This window comes from Schistocerca serialis, chromosome 6, assembly GCF_023864345.2.
Source record: "Schistocerca serialis cubense isolate TAMUIC-IGC-003099 chromosome 6, iqSchSeri2.2, whole genome shotgun sequence".
NCBI classification, from domain to species: Eukaryota; Metazoa; Arthropoda; class Insecta; order Orthoptera; family Acrididae; genus Schistocerca; species Schistocerca serialis.
Window position 1 is genome coordinate 219,331,756 of NC_064643.1, and position 23,776 is coordinate 219,355,531.

Below are 23,776 nucleotides of genomic sequence, written 5' to 3' on the forward strand. Positions count from 1 at the left end.
TAGCATTAGAAAAAGGAATGGTGAATTAGCGACTGTTCGTGCTGCCACTTTCCAAGGAGTATCTAGCATATCAAAGGATAAGTGAAGAAGGAAAAAATTTAGTCTGTGTTGATCCATTGTTGACAAGGGACAGCGGCTGGTCGATTATTTAACAAAAAAATTCGCCTAACTGCCGCGCAATTGAGAAGTTATTTTATTTTATTTTAGCTACTAGCTTCGGCAATTCATTATGCCGTCCTCAGGGCCCCGCATAAAAAAGAGTATACATGTAGTGTATATCAAGGTGTAGCACAGCAAACTTTACAGGAAGTGACCGGTACAGCACAAAAGAATAAAATATATTTACATACTTGTTAGTCTTTAAACTATATTAAAATCATGGATTTATAACAGAATATATCAAACATTAAAAAAAAAAAAATAGACAATATACAATCAGAAGCTCCGCCGAACAAAGCCTGCCAATTTGCTTTTTATATAAAAATCCTACACAGTTCAACAGATGAGAAAAACCTTGGTACATATGAGGACGTATCCTCATTGAAAGTAAAAGGTCATACTATAATCTATGAAGTGCACAATAATGTGCATATATACGGCTTTACTATTATCACTGCAGGTGATATAATTAGTTGTCACAGCATCCAAGATACAACCTGACACAAAACCCAACGGCAGACAACGTATTAAGTGAAAAGTGGAATGCAAAGAATACGAGAAGAATGTCCAAAAAATACCTTGAGAGCATCTGTTATATACCAGATCGAAATAAAAATCTATGACTGAGTCCCTTACATCACTTAACAGGCGGGCAATACAATAGCGGAACAAACAGGGACCTCAAATCCAATTTAACTAAGAGGAGTCCTCCAAAATCTCAGCTGACAATGCCAACTATTTCCCTGAGCGTATAAGGTATCAGACTAACGACCTATCTATAAAATGACGAACCCATCTAAATAGGAACAGATACACAGCGATTTGTATCGCGACAGATAATGCTGGTGTGGATGAAGCTGAAAGATAGGTAAGTGTGCGAAGACCAATAAAACACCAAGTAACATACTTGTGCACCAAAGGAGGGCAAAGATTGTGAGCGAAAGAGAAGTTATTAACTGGCATCATACTATAAAGTAATGATGGGGTGAACAAGATTACTCAAAATGTAGCAATTGATGGAGGATCTCAAGGCGATGAAAGAATGTGTTGGTAGATGTCTAAATCGTAGAGTGTCTCAAACCGCTTATGGTGCCACAACAGTAGCCCACAAACTCTAAACTCATAACTCAGGTCGACATCAATCAGAAATCCATAAACACCATGAAACGCGTATCAGGTAAAAACATCACAGCATTCCTCATAAGCTGTATGGAGTAGTAAAGGAAGAAGCTGAAACTCTGATAAACTAACCGAGTCCTACTCGTGAGCTGCAGTCAAGATGAACGAATATCCCAAACATGAATTGGGGAATGTGTCAATTATGGTCTAAAAACGGAAGCGGCTAAAACGTGGTATGCAAATGAATAGATAACACCAAATCTCATAATAAGGAACCAGTAAAATCTTCACCGTCCTACGTAATAAGACGACCTCACTGCCATAAATAAAATCCATTAATATAAGCGCATAAGGTAACAAACAACAAAAAAATACAAAAAACAAGATACAAAGAGTTACGGAAACAAAGATCTATGAGCTAACCCAGTACTCATAGTAAGCGGACCTACCATATGCCAAAGCCAAACAAATCAATTCATTACTGTAAAGGTAAAGAAGAAAACCTGAATTAATAAAGAGGTACACAGATATAGGTAAACAAAGGTAACCCTACGAGTCAAAGAAAACCACAGAGTAACAATATGAATGTTATTACAATAAAACACAAAAATGACAATTTCGAGACAATAATGTGCCAAACTCATCATGAGTTATTCTAGCCAAATGAAATCAGTATTTTAGTTATGAGGAAAGAGAACGCCCCAGGCGAATACGTACTATAATAAGTAGCTGTCAAACTACATTCCTCGCTCACAGAGCCGACTATACCACGGCAGATCTGCTACAAAGCCTAGTATTAGCAAATATGAATCATCAAAGAAATGACGGAAGCTTAATCAGAAACAGGAAGCCATGTATTCCCAATAAAAATCGCAAAAGCGTCGCGCTCTATCAAAAGTCAAGTCACTCTCTCCATTCTTTTACGTGGCAAGCACTTATATAAGAAACATTACCGCTAGACTACCGCTAGAAACACCCATTGACAAGACTATCGTGGGAAGGACAAACCATTCTGTACTTAAAAAAGTTACGTTATATGTTGACCAGTATACGTAAAAAGCCATGCGACAGCCTATTAAATCTCAGGTCAAGTACACTTCATCACAGGATGTCCAATATTTCTAACCAAACTACAATGTGTTGGTTCAAGTAGGCAATAAAAGAAACACAACAGTGCTCCACTATTACTGAAATTGATCCGTCAAAAACGGTCATCAATCTATGACAAAATCTACTGATTAAACGGAAATATGTAAAGGAAGACTAATACGAACTAACTTTAATTCTTCAGGTGTCACACAAACCCATTTAACAGGACATCACGTAACACTTCCAAATGAAATCATCACTGTGACGAGAAGCGTACGATTGTACTGAAAATACACGACACACCTCTGTGCCCAGAAGTATATGACCACAAAATAAGTACGATACCCTAACTAACTACCATAAACCAGTGAACAAACATAGGAACAAAGTTAATAAAATAACTGCTCTATGCTATCATAGAGCAAAAATTACTCACCATTTAATTGACACTAGCATACTGGGGACATATGTTTCTGTGTGCCGTGAATTCTAAAACGAAAACACAAAGTCAAGTAATAAGTCAAAATGAACATCGAGCTCATAAGCGCTAAATGCCAATGTACCATAGCTCAAGTGCTTCCGTCGAAGACTTGTCTGCAACTGAACACACTTGCACTCCAAGAACGTGGTCGAAGATGGTACCACGAAGAAAAAATATAAAACATAACTGTCAGTGACATAGATCGATACATCTTATCGTCGTGGACGGCAGAATGTGTAAAAACAAACACAACTTGACACAGACGGCGGGAAGAACTAATACGCAAAGGTGACACCCACTTAGTGACAGACTTGAAATTCACGTACACGCGTTAGTCCGAACGTACAGCGTCCAAAGGTCAACTACGAAGGAAACTTCAGTCATAGAGAAAACCTAAGAAAATCCAGAAGGAAAACATAATCTCCTTTCAGGATTCCAGGAATAAATTCACAACAAGTTGTGAAAAACTGCGGAAAAGAACTTTTTCCTTGATTCCGTTTGCTCATTTAAAAGGTTTCCATGTTCTTTTTCCGAATGAACATAGATTTCCAAGTATTCAAGAAAATCCATTATCCCTACTTTACCAGTGATGTGCAATACCTCCAGATTGTCACTATACTAACGAACGTACGTTTTGTCGTTCGTAAATGTTCCTTAAAAGCAGAATGCTTGATGATATGCAGAGCCACGTGCTCTCGAAATCTTTCTTTGAAAGTCCTGCCGGTTTGCCCAGTATACATTACATCACAGTAACTGCATTTAATTTTGTAGATCACAGAACTCATAAAAGGATCGTGCCTCTCGATGGAATGAAGTGGCTTGGATAATGTCTTTTACTAGTGAAACCAATTTCAATGTTGATTTTATAGAATGCCTGTGCAACTTTATAGGAAATGAAACCTTTTAAACTATATGCTTGATTGTATTTTTTTTTCACTGGTTTCAACTCGGCTGAGAGTTAATTTCGTGCAGCAAATTAGAGTATTCAGTTTTATCTTGGTCGGTAAACACTGTTCACCGCTATATTCCTTAGTCCTTTCTATTTTTTACGATTTCTGCAAACTCTAAAGGGATTTTATTGAGCTGGCTAACAAGACTATAGATGAACGAGGTTTTGTACCTATTTAAATGCATGGAATCCGCGGGTATGATAGCATCTGAAGTTGTGGGCTTTCTGAAAACAGCAAAACTATGTCCATCACTCTTGTTCGTCACAGAAATGTCAAGGAGATCAATTTTATCATTAACCTGCTGTTCATACATGAACTATATCTTTTGGCTAAGGTTGCTGAAAATTGTTAAGATTTTATCGAGGGCATCATTCTCCTCTTTATACAACATAGTAGTGTCATCCACATAACGATAGTAGTATAAAATGATGTTACGCAACTCAGGGTATTGTACAAAGGCAGATACTTCGATATGGTTAAGAAAAATATTGGATAATGTCCCAACAAACAACATTTCACCACTGAAGTGAAAGTAATTATAAGACAGTAACTGTAAAAATTCTTCGATTTCCCCTACATATAGTCGCTTAAATCATAAGAATTCTTCTTGACAAGGCCTATGGTTTCCATAACAAGCACATTAGTGTGTAAGTTAATCACATCTAAGGATACCGATTTGCAGCCAATCGGGATTTGTATGTCTTTCATTCTGTTTACTAAATCACAAATATTCTTCACAGAAAAACACCTCTCAAAGATGTAATTATTAACAAGAATTTCACTGAATTTGTCACAAAACTTACAGGCAGGAGTAGCAATATAACTAACGATTGGCCTTATAGGGCCCTCAGGTTTATGTATCTTAGAGTGTACTCTTAACCCCGGGGCATACGGACTCATTACCTATAAAGTTCTATAAACTCTATCATCAAATAAAAAAGAGATTCCTTAGAACACATTTGATCTCCTTCGAAAAACATTTAATAGGATTAATATTAAATTTTGGAAATCCATTCTTCTCAAAGAATTCATTTATCTTACTAACTTATTTACTTATATATAACACAACGAGGATATTCCTTTTATCTACCTTTATGAGAACTACCTAAAGGGTTTAGAGTTTCTTATTGATACTGTACACAACTAATGCACAACTAACTCTTCATTTATGTTTTAGTTCTATTCTTAAGGCAATTTTTGTTTGTACTACGAAGCGAAGGCATTGCTTCAGCCACACTATTTTTTTTTTTTACCAAGCAAGATCTGAAGGGGTTTAATGACCTACTGTAGTTCAAAGTTCTTTTTATCTAGAATGAGATTTTCACTCTGCAGCGGACTGTGCGCTGATATGAAACTTCCTGGCAGATTAAAACTGTGTGCTGGACCGAGACTCGAACTCGGGACCTTTGCCTTTCGCGGGCAAGTGCTCTCCCGAGTTCGAGTCTCGGTTCGGCACACAGTTTTAATCTGCCAGGAAGTTTCTTCTTATCTCTACAATCTATGATTTTATGTCATTATTATGTAATGATCTGTCTGCTGCACACTTATTGCCTGTCAAATTCTTCCTTATTGAAAAAATGTCAGTGTTGTTAACTACTCTGTCAAAAAACTTGTGACTACTAAACTTATTCACGTTACTGCTGTGTAAATTTTGTCGTCTTTTTAGAATAAAAATTTCTTTATTGTGAATGTTAACAATATATCCTCTTTCGTTTTCTGCTGCACACTCAACATATTGAGACAAGATATCATGTTCATAAGAACTTAACAACTTGCTGAGTTTTGGGTGATACTAGTAAAGACGTTTACCAAGGTCATCGTGTTTGCAGTACAAACTTCTAATTTACAATTTCATCCACAACTCTTCATTGTTCGTCTCGACAGTACGACTAGTTCAGTCACGTTTTCTGATCTTGACTTGTGCAGACCTAGTACTGACATTCTTGGACGTACACTTCCTAATAGAGTCAACAGCAGTTGTTGTTGCCATCAGTTGAATTTTGTTGCTGATGATATACATTTTAACATATTTCATTACAACGCTTTATTAGTGTCAGTGAGATCTAGTAGTCCTGTAAAAGTTTTAATGCTCAAACATATCTATGTAGGTGAAAACAGAAAAACAAATTTTATGAAAACCTGTATTTGTTGCATTTATCAAGTTTAAAAAAACTGCTCCTCAAGTATTCATACTATATGCTCTCTTACTGGATGATGACTGGCGAGAGTTCCACAACATTGCTGCAGTTACCTGCATCGCCCTTCTTGCCTTCGGCCGGAGGCGGTGATGGGGGCCGCTCGGGAGGCGGTGTTGGGGGCGGAGTGGGCACATCCTGCCACAGCGCCGGGTCCATCAGAGGGAGCTCCACCTCCACGTGAAATGTCTGGATCACCTTCTGCGCCCCAAACACACAAACAAATTCTCCACTCAGCAGGTCCCAATCTTGTTTTCACGCATATTTCTTTTAACTATCAGACCCCGGCATTTTTGGTAACTTAGGATGAACAAACAACGCATGGAATAAATCATGAAGAGGAAACTAGTAATCGCTGTAATGGTACTTAAATTACGTAACCATTACGGCACCTCAGCTCAACCTCTCGATACCAGCACTATTCTACTGTGTTTCTGTAAAATGCTTAACATATTTCTGTGACAACATTCAGATTTGATTTCATTAATGTAGAGGTACTTAGATACATCGATATGTATATACTGCAATGATATTATTCTTATGTGTATTCTTTCTTTTGTCACAACGATCATTGACGTACTTGTATCTCTGAATTTTGGACGCGTAAGCGGTAATTAGAGAGTCAAGTCTTGGTCGTCATGTTGGAAAGATGCAAATTATAGTCAGTTTATGAAATGTGAACTTTAACAGTGAGGAAGATATTTCCAAGTATGTTTTATATTGTGAAGTGATGTTGCAACAAAAGTAATAAAAAAGAAGTGTAACTTAAATTCGGAGTGCTGATTACTTTCTTACATCACCATTGTCCTAACTTGCAAAAGTTCAGTCTTCAAGAATGGTTTATGAAACACATCTATAAAACTTTTGAATATCGCAGAATAACACCTGGGCCTCTTTGCATCCGAGCTTGGAATCATCACTATCTAGATTTTCGACGATTGAGCCATGAGTTCACAACGAGACCAGCGTGGGAAACACGAAAAGATGAGTGCCTAGTTTATCCATTATTTCAAGAAATGACTTTATTAACTGTGCTCTAATGACACCTGCCACATAATATAACTTTGTTGTTGCCCGAAAATGCAATATTTAGCAGCGTGCGCAAAACTACAATCGTAATTAATTTTTGACCTTTGTTGTGGTAGGGCTGTTAGATCACGTATCAAAATCGAAGAAGCAAGAATTTCGTGCTCACATTCGTAGACTTCAAGAAAGCCTATGATTCAGTAGACGGACCAACAGTGATTCAGTTTTGGGAGGAGATGCGTTTGTATATAAAATCAAGTGAACTGACACCTTAGACAACACAAAATACAAGGTGAAATTCAGAGGAAAGCTTTCAGAGCCCTTCAAGATGAAAACCAGTATTGGACAGGGAGAGGGATTCCCCCCTTTACTCTTTAACTATGTCCTTGACAAGATGATTAAGGGAATTCTGACGAGACGTGAAGGGAGTCGGTGGAATACTATTCGGGTGCAGGAAAACAGGTATCGGTGTAGACTGTAACTCGTATGACTTCTTATGTTTTACATACTTGTATTTTAATTTATTTGTTTTACGTAGTGTTATGTTCATGTACGCACCTTATGGCTAGTTTTGCGCGACATCTGGTTGTCTTTTGCCACATTAGCGCTGTCTGTGCTTACTAGGCTGTCGTACACATATTTGTGTGAGCACCAAACACCCTACTGTGCCGTGCACAGTGGATACCGCGCTTATACGCTGTGCTACTATGGCGGTGTCTGCTGATGTGATATAAGTAGCAAACGGTTTATTGAAATTTTATGAAGTTTACCCGTCTCCTTAATACTCGGGGTGGCTTACTATCGTATTGCCTTTCTTTTAATTAGTTCCAACTTTCATTCTTTATGTTTCTATGACGGATGGGCTTCATATCCAGTTACTTTCGTGTAAGTTTTAATACATGTTTTAATCTATTTACTCGCGTAGTCGTACTAGACAGGACAATGCCCCCAGCCCCCCCGTTCTTTATTTGTTCTTAATGGACTGTTTTCTTGTTTTGTAGACAATCTGGTGATGCCGCAGAAGGGCGAAAAGCGTTATTGAAATTAAATAATTTTGCAATCCAGACTTTTCTACAATTTGAAATAACTCAAAACCGTTGCTGTACCAGCCTGCCAGAATGGAATGGAACCGATTTTATTTTAGGTTGTTGAATGCAAGCTAGTAATGTGTGATCTGTTACTATCACTTGTGTAGCCTGAAATGTTTTTAGTTTATGAGGGTACCAAAATAGTATCGAGCGAATTGCGCCCTGAATTAAATTTGAGACACTGTGAAATTTATGTAGCAATAATACATTCCGGTTTAAAATTCTGCTGTACTGTAACTTCAGTTTCTGTTCAAAAAATGGCTCTGAGCACTATGGGACTTAACATCTATGGTCATCAGTCCCCTAGAACTTAGAACTACTTAAACCTAAGTAACCTAAGGACACCACAGAACACCCAGTCATCACAAGGCAGAGAAAATCCCTGACCCCGCCGGGAATCGAACCCGGGAACCCGGGCGTGGGAAGCGAGAATGCTACCACACGACCACAGGCTGCGGACTCAGTTTCTGTTGATTATTAATACTGTCTTGACACGCCTTCTGTCGACAAGATGGATTTGTACCGTTTGTTACTTTCTAATGTAGTCAGTGAGACTTTCATATAAAGAAGAAACTTAAAGATAGGAATTGTCACACCTGAAACACTAATTAACTGTTTGATACAAATACTGCAGCTGCAAGTGCAAGTTTATGATTGGAAATGCTGTAAAGAACAACTGTGGTTTTATAGTTGACTGCATCCCACTGTTAAAATGTCATTGATAAAATGAAGTAAGTGCAACTGTAATACTTGAGATCAGATGATGTGCAGATGGCAGCACGGGCCTACTGCTGGTAAAATGGCTACTGAAAAGGCTACTTCAACATTAGTATTTATTTGAACATTTTTAGTTGTGAAATAATGAAATTTCTTAACTATATTTTAAGCCACTGGAGTGTTTGAGGAAGAAATGTGTGAATAGCAACCGAACATGCCGTATAACTGAAGAACAATAGATGGAAAGTAAAGATAAAGTTTTATATTGATGTCACCTCATCAGTAATGATATCCACTAGTGATAAATGTTAATAGTAATTATCAGTTACATATGACTGGATGGTAGGTCTGTAGAAAATATTAGTCTATATTGTAAATAGTAGATTTCAGCTATCAGTCGTCCTTTGGAATTTTTATTGGAAGAGCTAGATTACGGCTAGAAACTAGCCATTGTCAATGCATTATCCTTTTTTTCCCCTACCTACTGGATCAGAGTAGTCCAAAGACCGTGTTACACACGGGAAATTTACAAGCTTCAGAACGTTAAACCCATCCAGCAAGACTCTAAAATCGAACGGTTTCATTCATTTACTGAAGACGGACTCCTTCATTTGGAAGATAGATTTCAGTTTGTAGACCTCAACACTGAGCAACGGCGTCCAGTACTCTTTGATGTGCCACGTTACTTTACGACACACCTCGTCTTCCACACAGATGTTAAACTTCGTAATCTTAGTGTCCGAATTATGTTATCCGAACTTCTAAAAGAATTATGAATACTTAAAGGTCGTCAATCCATTAAAAGGATCTCACATACATGTTTACGATACATGAGCATGAGGACTCAAAGACGACAACAAACTGGCGCTTCCAAATCCACAGATCGAATGAGACCATCCAAGTGGTATACTGTCACTGGCATATACTTTGCGTGTCCTCTCTAAATCCAGATAGACATTTTCATGGAAAAGGCTTATATAACTCTCTTCATTTGTACAGTAACATGTACTGTGCATTTAGAACTCTACTCCAGTACGAACATCGACACACTTTTGGTAGCCTTACAGAGATTTGCTAGCTGGCATGGATTGCCACATGCTATGTACACTGGCAAAGCAAAGATCTTCCATGTCTCAACGCAGAATTGTCTGAACTGTGGAACTGACTGAACACCTAAGAGACACATCGCTTCCTCGACACAAACGAGACCACTTGGAAGTTCAACGCCCCACGGGCATATTGGTGGGGAGAATGGTGGGAGGGGCTGGTGGGCATCGCCAAGCGATTCTTGTGGAAAATGATGATGATGATGATGATGTCTGATCTGTGGGGCGCTTAACTGCGCGTTCATCAGCGCCCGTACAAATTCCCAATCTGTATACAGTCCAATCTAGCCACTGTCACGAATGCTGATGGAATGATGAATAGAACCCGGCACCCCATGATCCAGAGGTAGCAACGCTAGCCACTTTTTCTTTTTATCTCATTTTGTTCGTAATTGTTCGTTGAATACGTTCGGGGTGGACGTCCCATGACAGCTGTTGAAGTTCGTCGTTGATCCGTTCACTCAGAGTTTTTTTTTTTTTTTTTTTTTTTTTCCTCTGACCGCACACGCTGAGCTACCGTGCCGGCGCCACAAGACCACGAGCCGCGGACTTTGTGGAAAATGTTGGGATGGAAAATGTTGGGACGATGAAGATTACCGGCAGAACAAGTCCATGCCACCTTGGTCATCATAATAGCTGCACTAAACTCGAAGTCTATCTCGTATACGTGGAACCTCTGACAGGGGCACACTTTCTGGTCGGTGACGAACTATTGTGCCCACTGGACCAGAACCTACTGTCACACACGGTCTGACTAAAGAATTCAAACTACGCCAGAAGCTAGCAGACGTCTTCTGGGAAAGAGGGACCAAGAAAAATATCATGGAGCCTAGAAGCTTTCACGAGTTAGATGTACGTCTGCAAGAAGTATCGACTTCCAATTTGGTGACCCGGCTTTGTGTACTCCAGAAGGACAGCAGATAGCACCCACGGAGGTTGACAGGGGTGGGGAAGATTCGGTAAAATGATACACACAAAAACGTTTACGAGGATATCTTTGATTGATGTAATGCTAGTATCTGTGATCTGGTTTACTGCAAACTCCTTGCATTAAAAGTTCTGTGACGGTAAATAAAAAGAGTGGTATACTGAAACAACTGCATTCTATCGACATAAGTCGACCGACAAGAGTATATGAAAATGGAGTTTCAACTATCCCACTGAATCAATTCATGAACGCTGTTTCATGGTATCAGACCAAACGTTAGTTCATCAACTGTTTCATTCCGAAACCTTGACGCATGTAAATTATATAATGGAACGAGACACAGTATACACCAATCTTTGTACAATTTCATTAAAGCAACAATGTTAAACAATAACATAAAGAGGAAACAGTATTCGTCCCACCAATATCTTTGATATCGTGGATATGCCATTTAGTTTTTAAAAAACTGCAATTTTATGTCACTGACATATAACAAGTAAATAAACAAGGCTCAAAAACATCCTCTTGGTGATGAGGAATCTATTATCGAGCACAAAAAAATAAAGAACAAATAAAACTGCATATTTTATTTCGCACAGAAGTTCGGCTCTTTTAGCCACATCCCATATCATATATTATGTTTTTATGTTAATGTAAAGAAAGTTTGTTTATTAATTTAGTTACATCTTAGCACTATTAACAGATAAGAGATCAGAAAAAGTGTTGTACATCTGCACATAAAACATTCTGTGATTTAGCTGACAGTTATTGTTACCCACTTATCATACAGTACAGGAAGTGCAGAATTATTCGAAACTACTGACTGGCCGAAGTTGGTGAATACCAGCTACTGCTACAAAGACAATTAAATTGAGAGTCACTTTACAGAATGGTGCATGAGACATGTTGTTTATTGGTATCTCAAAATGTAGTAATTTCTTCCAGCTTCTGGTCTCTGACAAAATGATCGGGACTTCCTCCCTTACGTTGCTAGGGAGTGCATTACGCGCTTCCTTTTGATGCTAGAAAACCGTTGAAATTATTCAACGTGGCTCTCGGAAAGATAATAAGGGAATCGCTCCAGAAGAATATTAAAGGGAACGATGGTGAGAAAATCACAAATCTCGTATCGGTCGGCGACGTTGCCCTGTGGTCCAGATCTACACGTAATTCCTGATACGGGTGAGTGAAGATGTGGAGGCAGCAGTGACCAAGACTGGTATTCTGGTGAATGAACTGAAGACTGAGTATCTGGTGACGAGCAGAACTGATTTCAATTAAAGAGATCTACTTCAGCCAGTGTTAATAAGAACTTGACCCTACAAAATGGTTCATAATTTTAAATATCTGGGGGAAGAGAGTAATGTTAACGAGGGTGCATCGTGTGAGGCAGAAATCAAAACGAAGTTCCAAGACGAAAAGCATGCGTACTTCACTACTCAGTCAGTTTTTTATGTTGGGTAGTCTCTCAAGTCATTTCATACTCCAGCAGAAGGAAATGCTGATCAAATTCGTAGGATTGTGTAGTTGCGAAACTAGGAGTGTCCGGAAAAAGACTTAAATAATAATCTAGTTTTCGAGTGGAAATAGTTAACAAGATCGGCGGCTCGGTACAACATGAGATCACTGGAAAACGGGGAATCCAGCACAATTGTGAGCTGGATGAAACCTACACATCCAAAGTTTTGTTGGCCTGATGTAAACCACCCGCTTATATGGGTAGGTCATACCGCTAAGATGGGTAAACACTGATGGCCTTTCACATCCACAGATTTTAATCCCCATGGAAGAAGATTACTAGGTAAACTGAAGCTAAGTTGGAGTGATGGTATCGATGAGAATTTGCTGTAGACCAGCTTAGAGGGTGATTGGCTGCAGAAAGCAAGAAATAGAATCCAGTGGAAGAGGGGCGTTGTGGCTGTGCGCGGTGCTCTGGCCCTGATCGCGAAAAGAAAACTAAGTAAGACTAATAATGCTCCTCCATGCTGAGCTATGAGACGTCGTTGACAGAGGAGGTCGACTACGCCATACGCTCCAGATTTCCAGTAATTAATTCTTTCTCAGTAGAAATACAAGTAAGTACTTGTCGCCCAAGGTCCGTCTGACTAAGCAGCAGTTATGGCATGATCATGTGTATAAATCAGGTCTGCAAGCGATCAACGCCTCCACGATTCTCCACCAGCACCAAATATCGTCTTGGGAGTGCAACTGCCCCATCTCATTCGCTTATCAGCTCTCTTTGCCTTTAATTTACGGAAGAGACCATTGTCAGTCTTCTTTCAACGTTAACTTGAAAGACAAAACTCGTTGAGGTACAATGTACAATGAGAGTCAAAAAGATTGCCCGGCGCGGAAAATTTAGAGTCCAAGAACAGAGCACTGCGCATGCTAATGTTCAGAAGTGCCAGTGTTCACAACTCCAGTGGTCTGTGGAGCTTCAGTTTTGTGTTTACATCGTCAAATAGAAGCAATGTAATAGTCAGGGTGCACTATATGTCGAGATTCATTGCAATTTAACTCATCGTAACTTTTCTTTTGAAAATCATTATTCGAGCACTTAGAAACGGGTAAAATATAAGAACTGCACGTAGGTTAAATTACTACAACTACGAACGTTTCACATCCTTCAATGGCTGAGCGGATGCCGGCGCCGTGAATCAACGTGTACTAGCAGCTGGTGATCTGCCCTCTCTAATTAAAAAAAAAAAATCCTGAGTGAATGGATCAACGATGGACTTGAAAGGATGTCGTGAAACGTCCGCTCTGAGCAAATGCAACAGAAAATAACGAATAAAGCAAGACTAAAAAGAAGTGGATATAGGCTGACGATATACGAACGTAGAGGACGAGCATTAGAATCTAACTGTGGTCAGTTATCACTTTTTTTATTATTTACACTTGTGCAAGTAATATTTTGAACCTTAATTCACTATAAATTGTGCTGTTGTAGGCTTTTCTAGGTTCCACATCCTTTCAAAAGATTCATTTTTATAATAATCTAATCTTTAAACAAAAGGACAAATGGTCGTAGTAAAAACATCAAAAATCGATGTATTTATTTGTAATTACATCGACCGCCACTTGATGTCTCTATAGTTTTCTATTAAGAGAAACGTATAACCTGACTGGCTTACGGGACAGGTCTGCTTCATAATGGCTGATATGAATATGTGTGAGCGACTAATTGCTCTCTTTGAAAACAGTGCTAATACATCTGAGGCAGGACGGTCGTTATGGTGTTGATGCTTCCTGTTCTTGTTTACCGTACAGATGAGCAACGAATGGCGCCCGCTTCGCAGCCACTTCCGCTAGAAGCGGATACATGAGTTTGAAATGCTGCGGCTGGATGTCTTACATCGGTGCAGGAAATCTGGGACGTATCCAAGGCAATCATCCCTGTAGCTCGGCTTTGGTACGCCAACGTGATAATCATCCATCACACACTAGCATTAGGACTCAGAGCTGTTTTCAAAGGAGGGAGAGCATTATTTATTGCTTTCTGTGGCCTCAGAAGTCACCTGATCTCAGCTCCATAGAGCAAGAATGGGCTCGACTTAAAAAGACTCTACGGGACACTTGCTCAAACCCCCCTTCAGGAACTGTAAATGTCCTATTGGATTTAGTTCATTCTTCATGGGAGAGAATTGCTGTGGATGAGGACTTTTTCCACAGACTCGTAAATTCTACGCCTCGGAGGATCCAAGACGATCTTAATGCCAATGGCATGTGGACAAAATACTGAAGCTATATCTAACCTTCTCTTCATTTTTCCGTAAAAGGCCTACATAGCTATTAGGCCAACAATATTAATTTCAAAATACAAATCTGCCTGCTACTATACTATTTGTTTTTTATTGGAGGTCATAAAAATCTCACCTACCAAGGAAAATTATTTTTATTTTTATGGGAGGTCAGATAAATATTGCCTTCCAAGTAAGATTATTTTTAGACATCAATTCACAAACCATAATTAGTTATTTAGTGAAGAGAATATTGAAGAAGGTAAAAAATGAAATTATAATTTAGTATCAAAAACTAAGTAAAACACAAAACATTTGCAACGCGATAAAAAAATGGCTGTTGTGGGATTCGATGAGTCGATCCGACACATACGGCAGCTACCAGTACAACAAACTGACACGCTGCCAAGGAGCTATCGATGCCTTCTTTTGCGCATAACTGTCGAATTGGTCTACAGTAGCTGAAGAATAAATACTAAACTGGAAACAACAGATACTGGAAGGCACATCCACTCTCTCGCGTAAGCCGCGGGTAGGGTTTAGAGAAAAATGCACAGGCAGCTGCCATGTTTCTCTTAGCTGGAAGCTATAGAGACACGAGCTGGCGGTCGACGTAATTATAAATAAATACATTCATTTTCAATATTTTTACTATAAGCACTTGTCTGTATGTTTAAAGATTGGACTATTATAAAATGGAATCTTTTGTATGTGGAACTTAGAAAAGCCTAGAACTGCACAATTTGTAGCGAAGGTTTAAAATATTACCTGCACAAGTCTAAGTAACAAAAAAAAAAAAAATGACAATTGACTCCAGCTGGATTCCAACGCTCGTCCTTTAAGTTCGTAACCCATCAGCCTATCTACTCAGCCACTGAAACGGATAAAAAACGCTCGTCGTTGTAGCAGTTCTACCGACTTGGAGTTCTCATACGTAAACCGTTTCTACATGTCCGGATAATGATTTTCAAAAGAAATGATACGATGAGTTAAATTGCAATGAATCTCGACACACACTGCATGCCAACTATTATATTGCCTTTATATGACGATGTAAAGACCAAGCTGAAGTTCCACAGACCACTACAGTTGTGAAGACTGGCACTTCCGAACTTGCACATGCCTCTGTTCTTGGACGCTAAATTATTCGGGCTGCGCAATCTTTGTGCCTCTCATTGTACACAAACACCAAGCCAAACACAATTCCATTCACTGTCTTATTGTGAATCTAGAACCTCATTCACCCTGTTATAACAGGTAATATCTTGTCTACCTTGTAGGTTTCGAGGTATCTTAAGATTATTGTTCATTATGAATAAGGTATCCGAAAACTGGAAGAATCCAGTAGCAATATTCATTACAGTCTTCAATGCTGAGAGGTTGCGGCCGATATATAAAACTGTTGTATTCACTAAATGCACTTGACGTCAAACAGATAAATGTGGCATGAAGTGAAGGAGGTTTGCTTCCACGTTGCAACTGCGCGGATTCAACACAGGACCAAATGAAGATAACCATAGCTATGACAAAAATAAGTCGCACCGAAGTCCAGCAATAATTTAAAATGATTTATTGACAGAAGTTTTAAGATACTTAAAAGCGGCATGAAGATTGTGCGTCGCAATATACACTCCTGGAAATTGAAATAAGAACACCGTGAATTCATTGTCCCAGGAAGGGGAAACTTTATTGACACATTCCTGGGGTCAGATACATCACATGATCACACTGACAGAACCACAGGCACATAGACACAGGCAACAGAGCATGCACAATGTCGGCACTAGTACAGTGTATATCCACCTTTCGCAGCAATGCAGGCTGCTATTCTCCCATGGAGACGATCGTAGAGATGCTGGATGTAGTCCTGTGGAACGGCTTGCCATGCCATTTCCACCTGGCGCCTCAGTTGGACCAGCGTTCGTGCTGGACGTGCAGACCGCGTGAGACGACGCTTCATCCAGTCCCAAACATGCTCAATGGGGGACAGATCCGGAGATCTTGCTGGCCAGGGTAGTTGACTTACACCTTCTAGAGCACGTTGGGTGGCACGGGATACATGCGGACGTGCATTGTCCTGTTGGAACAGCAAGTTCCCTTGCCGGTCTAGGAATGGTAGAACGATGGGTTCGATGACGGTTTGGATGTACCGTGCACTATTCAGTGTCACTCGACGATCACCAGTGGTGTACGGCCAGTGTAGGAGATCGCTCCCCACACCATGATGCCGGGTGTTGGTCCTGTGTGCCTCGGTCGTATGCAGTCCTGATTGTGGCGCTCACCTGCACGGCGCCAAACACGCATACGACCACCATTGGCACCAAGGCAGAAGCGACTCTCATCGCTGAAGACGACACGTCTCCATTCGTCCCTCCATTCACGCCTGTCGTGACACCACTGGAGGCGGGCTGCACGATGTTGGGGCGTGAGCGGAAGACGGCCTAACGGTGTGCGGGACCGTAGCCCAGCTTCATGGAGACGGTTGCGAATGGTCCTCGCCGATACCCCAGGAGCAACAGTGTACCTAATTTGCTGGGAAGTGGCGGTGCGGTCCCCTACGGCACTGCGTAGGATCCTACGGTCTTGGCGTGCATCCGTGCGTCGCTGCGGTCCGGTCCCAGGTCGACGGGCACGTGCACCTTCCGCCGACCACTGGCGACAACATCGATGTACTGTGGAGACCTCACGCCCCACGTGTTGAGCAATTCGGCGGTACGTCCACCCGGCCTCCCGCATGCCCACTATATGCCCTCGCTCAAAGTCCGTCAACTGCACATACGGTTCACGTCCACGCTGTCGCGGCATGCTACCAGTGTTAAAGACTGCGATGGAGCTCCGTATGCCACGGCAAACTGGCTGACACTGACGGCGGCGGTGCACAAATGCTGCGCAGCTAGCGCCATTCGACGGCCAACACCGCGGTTCCTGGTGTGTCCGCTGTGCCGTGCGTGTGATCATTGCTTGTACAGCCCTCTCGCAGTGTCCGGAGCAAGTATGGTGGGTCTGACACACCGGTGTTAATGTGTTCTTTTTTCCATTTCCAGGAGTGTAGTTCAGTTTTCACTTGCAGCAGTCTGTCTAAATACAATAGACAATAACTAACACTGGTTGTATAATATCCAGTTTGCCCCTTCTTGGTGGCGACTGTAGATGAGATCGGAGACACTCGATGAGACAGGGTCCTGTTACTGTCTGCCGACTGTCCGAAGATTGTCCTGCTGTGCTACCGACCGAGTGTCCACCTCGACATCTGAGTGGTAAGCGGGACTGTCTGTCATATGGAGGACTAGAGTTTGATTCCCGGTACTGCCAGGAATGTCTTCTTGGTAGGAAGATTGGAACGGGCTGCACTGAGCGTTGTGGTGCTAACTGAGGAGCTACTTCTTGACCGTTATAAGCGGCTCCAGGTCGCGAAAACTGACAACGGCCGAGAGAGCGGTATGGTGAACCCACATCCCTCCATTTCACATCCAATGACGCCACTGGTGGAAGATGACGCAGCAGTCGCTCAACACCTACGGGCCAACCAGGGCCTGCGCAGGGAGTTATCACCATCTATTGAATGGAATTGTGTGTCTGCTTATATTCAAGTTTGGTTGATGAACGTCCACTAGACAACTATTTCCATGATACAAGGCACATGCGTGTCATATTTCTTTTCCTCTAACATTAACCATCGCAATACAAAGGGTTGGGGGGAGGCGGAGAGACTTTATGCCCACATTTTTGAAATATTATGATCTAGTTAGCTACTTCATATTTTAAAATAAATATTTATTTGTTTTTAATGAATTCTTCTGTCAGATTTCATAAACGCTTTAAATTTTTCAGTTAAACTTAGGCCAAAAATTTAAGTTTTAGCAGTAAATATTACTTTTCCCAATGAATGGCGTCTTTCATATTTTCAGGTTCAGGACCTTACTTATATATCAATGTTGTGAGTAAAAGCAAACAACAATTAACCAAAAATGCATTTTTCAAGTTTTTTCTGGGGGACATAAAGAACCACCCCGTTGGTAATCCACATTATTGGGAGTGCGCTGATATTGTTAAGAGTGTGTTGATAGATATTTTCGGGTTCTGTATCTTATTTACACATCTGTATCGCTTTAAAAAGTATGTTGTTAATGTAAGTCAACAACAGTTACCGCATTTTCGATGGGCATAAAGTAAAGCCCTCCCCCTTAGTAACGCGCGTTAAGGAAAATGCGTTGGTATTGCAGGCATTAACCATGTTAGCGCCGCGCGGGGTACCCCGCGGTCTGAGGCGTTTTGCCGCAGTTCGCGCGGCAACCCCTCCCCCCCCCCCCCCCGCCCCCCGCCCCTCTCGGACGTTCGAGTTCTCCCACGGGCATGGGTGTGTGCGCTGTCCTTAGCGTAAGTTAGTTTAAGTTAGATGAAGTGGTGTGTAAGCCTAGTGACCGATGACCTCAGCAGTTGGGTCCCATAGGAACTAACTACCACCACTATGTTACGTCTAATCCGTAGGCAACAACGCTTTTCTACGTAGGCCGGTCCCATACCTTCTGGAGAAGACAGCAAAAACTACATACTGACCTTTCGCCCCCATCTTTCGGAGACATCTTCAGAGATAAACTGGCAACTATTAGTCCTCTTCTTTGAAAACGGGTTCTGCAGATGGGAACGAAACGTCAGTGGATAGTTTTATATATAGATCTGACCTCTGTGTCAGAAATCTTGACTCAAGTAAACACCAGCTGCGAAACCATTAACTGTGTTACATTGTTAATCGTCGTATTTTTTTCAGAGTGTAACACTGTTTGTTGTAATCTGTGTGTTGAGGGGAGGAGCTCGTCTCTGTATCGTCGTTGATGACTATCGAAGTGCGTAGGATAGCAAAGATAAACACTTCATGCAACGTACTTAGAAAAATTTAGACCCACTTCAGCATATAAGCCATTCCGCCAAAAACCGCCAAAGTAGTTCACAACATTACTGTTTGAAAGAGTGACATGGAGCAGACTGTAGAGACAGGCACAGTGTTGCCTTACCTTGCCAGACACCACCATAGGGCGCGGCTGCGGCAGCCCTATCAGCCGGTAGCAGAAGAAGAGCAGCACGCCCTTCGACAGGTGTGGCCGCATGTCCAGGTCGTCGGGCACGTATCGGTCCATGTTCCACAGCTCGATGTCGTCCAGGAAGTGCAGACTGGGCGCGTTCAGGATCACGGCCTCACGGTACACCTCGCACATCTGAAACGGTACCAAGGCCACTGTTCAAAGACTCTGGCCGCATATCGTCTTGTACGCGATATGTTTTTGTTGTTATTGTTGTGGTCTTTCATCTCGGTTCTATGCAGCTTTCTGCGTTAATCTATCCTGTGCAAGTTTCTTCGTCCCTTCTTAACTACTGCTACATACACTGGTTGTGCAGAAACACGGAAACAACGCGAGAAAAGCGTGCTTTAACATAAATGCAGGGTGTAGCCAAGCCTGCAGATTTCGCTATTCTACGAACCATGAGCAATGAACTGCACTGCGCAATGTCTTCATCGCTTTGCATGTGTCAGTCACGTCGAGAACAGTGTTTCGCTTGGTTGTGATTGCATTATGTGGAAGCCAAGTGATTTCGAACGTACGCAAACTCTTGGTGCTTCCATGGTGGGTGCTTCGGCGACCAAGGAAGCCGAACTGTTTCGTGTTTCAAGAGCCACCGTATCGAAGATGTATAGCGCATACGGGAAGAGCAGAAGAACGTCATCCGCTAAGTCACAACGCAGACGGAAGTGTAGTTGAGTGATCGTGACGGATAGAGAATTGTGACAAAAAACAAGAGGACAATTGCTGCAAAAGTCACTGCAGAAATGAATGTCGCACTCGCGATGCTTGTCAGCATCAAACGACACGAAGTGAGTTCCATAAGGAGGTAATTGAAGGACGATCTGGAATTACAAATCCACTCACGCCCGTGACCGGAGAACGTGTTGCCAAAGCCATAAAACCTGGACTATGGAGCAATGGAAGAAACTCATTTGGTCGACTGAGTATTGTTTCGCACTATTTCCAACGTCTGTCCGTGTTTATGTCCCAAGAGTAAACATGGTGAGGGTTCAGTGATGATTTGGACAGCACATCGTGGTATATTCCATTGGCGCCATTGTTACTCTGGAAGGTCACATTACTGCCGAGGATTGTCTGACCATTTTCCCGTAGTACAATGTCTGTTCCCCTATAGTCATGCTGCGCTTCAAGACGACAGGGCCCCTGTTCGCATAGCTCGCATCGTCGAGGACTGGTTTGTGAGCACGGCGATGAATTGTCGCATTTCCACCTCAGTCACCGTTACCTCATCGTGGCACTAAGTTACAGGAAGAATGGTATAAGATGTCCTTGAAACCGTGCAGGACATTTATTTATGCATTATGAGACGATTGGAAGCTGTTTTGAATGCTAATGTTTATCGTACACCGTGTTGGGGATGGTAATGTGTGGTATTTTTGGTGTATCTTCATTCAATCTCTGCACATTCACTTCAGCCTGATTAAAGTGGCCAAGGCTTGGTCTTTTTCTACACGTCCCTCGGTAATTCTCGATAAAATGTCCTGGTTTCATGACGCTACCTAATGCCTGTCGATTGAAACAGTCGTACGTCAACATAGTTTCAAACGACAAGGTGATGCCACAATATACTGTTTTATTAACAGGCTGATCTGGTGGTTGCTAATCAGCTGGTTTTAATTTGTAGACGAAACGAACTATTCACGTTTCGGTAGTTCACTTCTATTAATACTGCCATTAGTGCTCTGTATTGCTATTGCTTCAAGTTGAGGAAAGTGTGCAGCGTTTAATACGGTTTACCAAATAACTTGAAGTTTAACTTGCTATTTTTTTCATGTCGTCAGTCTTTCGACAGATTTGACGGTTTCCTCCATCTTTTTTTCCTCTCTCGCTTTGTTTTCGCTTCGAAAATCTCCTAGGCATTTTGTAATTTTTGTTTACTCCTGTAACTGTCTTCTCCTTCTTTTTCTTGTTGCATGTTGTTTCGGATTTGGTATTCTTAATGGTAGTGGATAACCGTATGTCCTTCAGACGACACCATTCCTCCCCCCCCCTCCTCCTCCCTCCCCCCCCCCCCCCCCCTGTGACGGAGTTTGTGGACCCCATCCGTCTTCACCTAGTGTTATCTTATGTGCAAACGTAAGAACGTTTTCTGAATGTTTGTGAATCCTGTAACTGTGGTGGAAAGTAGATACCGGTCCGGTATTCACTTACTGGGATGTAGAAAACCACCTAAATACGACACTGAAGCTGGGGCAGCACACCGGCCCTCGTCGTCAATCCGCCGGGCGGATTCGATCCGAGGCCGGCACGCCTCCCCATCTCCCGGAAGTGACCGCTTTACCATACTCACCTATACGTAACTATACCTACAGCTTTCCTGCTTTACCGCGTCTTCACTCTCCACATCCAGTCTTTCGCAAGGATGCTGCAGCTGTGCACCAGATATTACACTAGATGCCCATTCCCTTGCTAAGGATTTTTCTCGGCCGTACCTACCATTACCCGTTCATTTCAAACGTACTTGTACACGTAATTTTTAATATCCCATTACAACATAACTTATCAGATGCTTCCAGTTTCTGTTTTACAGTCACCTTGAAACGTCCCCTTTGAACAATTATACAGGACTGTGCTTAAACTGACACAGAATATTTTGTTAGCGCAACGCAATCTGACTTTCAAAATTCCCTACAAAAGAATGGCCCTGACTAACATTAAACTATACCTTTCACAAATCACTTACCTCACAAAAATCTTCGCTGCTCAAGCTACTGCAATACAGCTAGCGCCACTACTGCCAGCTAAATAAAAGATTCAAACCATGGAAGGCACTAACTACTGATAGGGATAGTTAGCAAATGAAAGATATTAATAGAGAACAAACAATGTATTTACCTTGATATCATCATATATAAATATAGCAGTTCATGACAAATTTCAAAACTCCGCCATCTCTCTCTCCACATCCACCACTGCTGGCGGCTCACCTCCAACTGCGCAACGCTACGCGCTGTTCACAGCCAGCTGCCTAACACTACAATGGCGAGTATTACAACAATGCAAAGCAGCCACAAACTGCACACAGCACAGCCAGTGATTTTCATACAGAGGTGGCGTTACCAATAAAAAAACCTAAACAGCCTACTTACATAGCCCCCATGCTCCCCACAAAAAATTTTACAAATTGGATTGGGCAATGGCCAATACAGATTTGAAAATTTTTTTTCATAATTACAATAACAAAGAAATCAAATGCACACACTTATTGATACAATGTTGGTCAAAAGCTAAAATTGTCTCACAGTCCATAAAGACAGTCCTAATCGTACATAACAGGAGAATAGCAGTGTTTTTCTCAAAGTCTGAGCAGTAAAAGAAAATGCACACGGAAGTAGTGGATTTCCATGCAGTCTTGAAGAAGTAGTGTTGTCCTTCCAATGGAAAGACAGTGCTGACTCTCGACATGCAGATAGGTAATGGGCCACAACAGAGCAAACCCACAGCAGAGTCAGTCGAAATTTTGAAGAGTATTGGTAGGTAGGTCATCACAGAGCAGACCCACTGTAGTCCTGGTAGAGATTACGGTATTGGTGGGCCACCAGAGGTGCAGACCCACTGCAGTCCTTGTAGAAATAATGGCATGGTGGGTCATCATAGATGCAGACCCACTGTAGTCCTTGTAGAGATAATGGTACTGGTGGGTCATCAAAGATGCAGACCCACTGTAGTCCTTGGAGAGATAGCCAGCAGCCATCTGTTGTGACTGTGCAGGTGCACAATCACCGTTGAAGAGTCTTGCGGATAATATAGCAAGTCCATGACAAATTTCAAAACTCCGCCATCTCTCTCTCCACATCCACCACTGCTGGCGGCTCACCTCCAACTGCGCAACGCTACGCGCTGTTCACAGCCAGCTGCCTAACACTACAATGGCGAGTACTACAACAATGCAAAGCAGCCACAGACTGCACACAGCACAGCCAGTGATTTTCATACAGAGGTGGCGTTACCAATAAAAAAACCTAAACAGCCTACTTACAACCTCTTGCCCATGATTTACTTCAGTAACTGCCATGCTCCAGGCTTACGCTTTAAAAAACTTAGTATTTTAGCCATCATCAGCAACTGTAGACGTATATAACGAAATAATAAGCAAA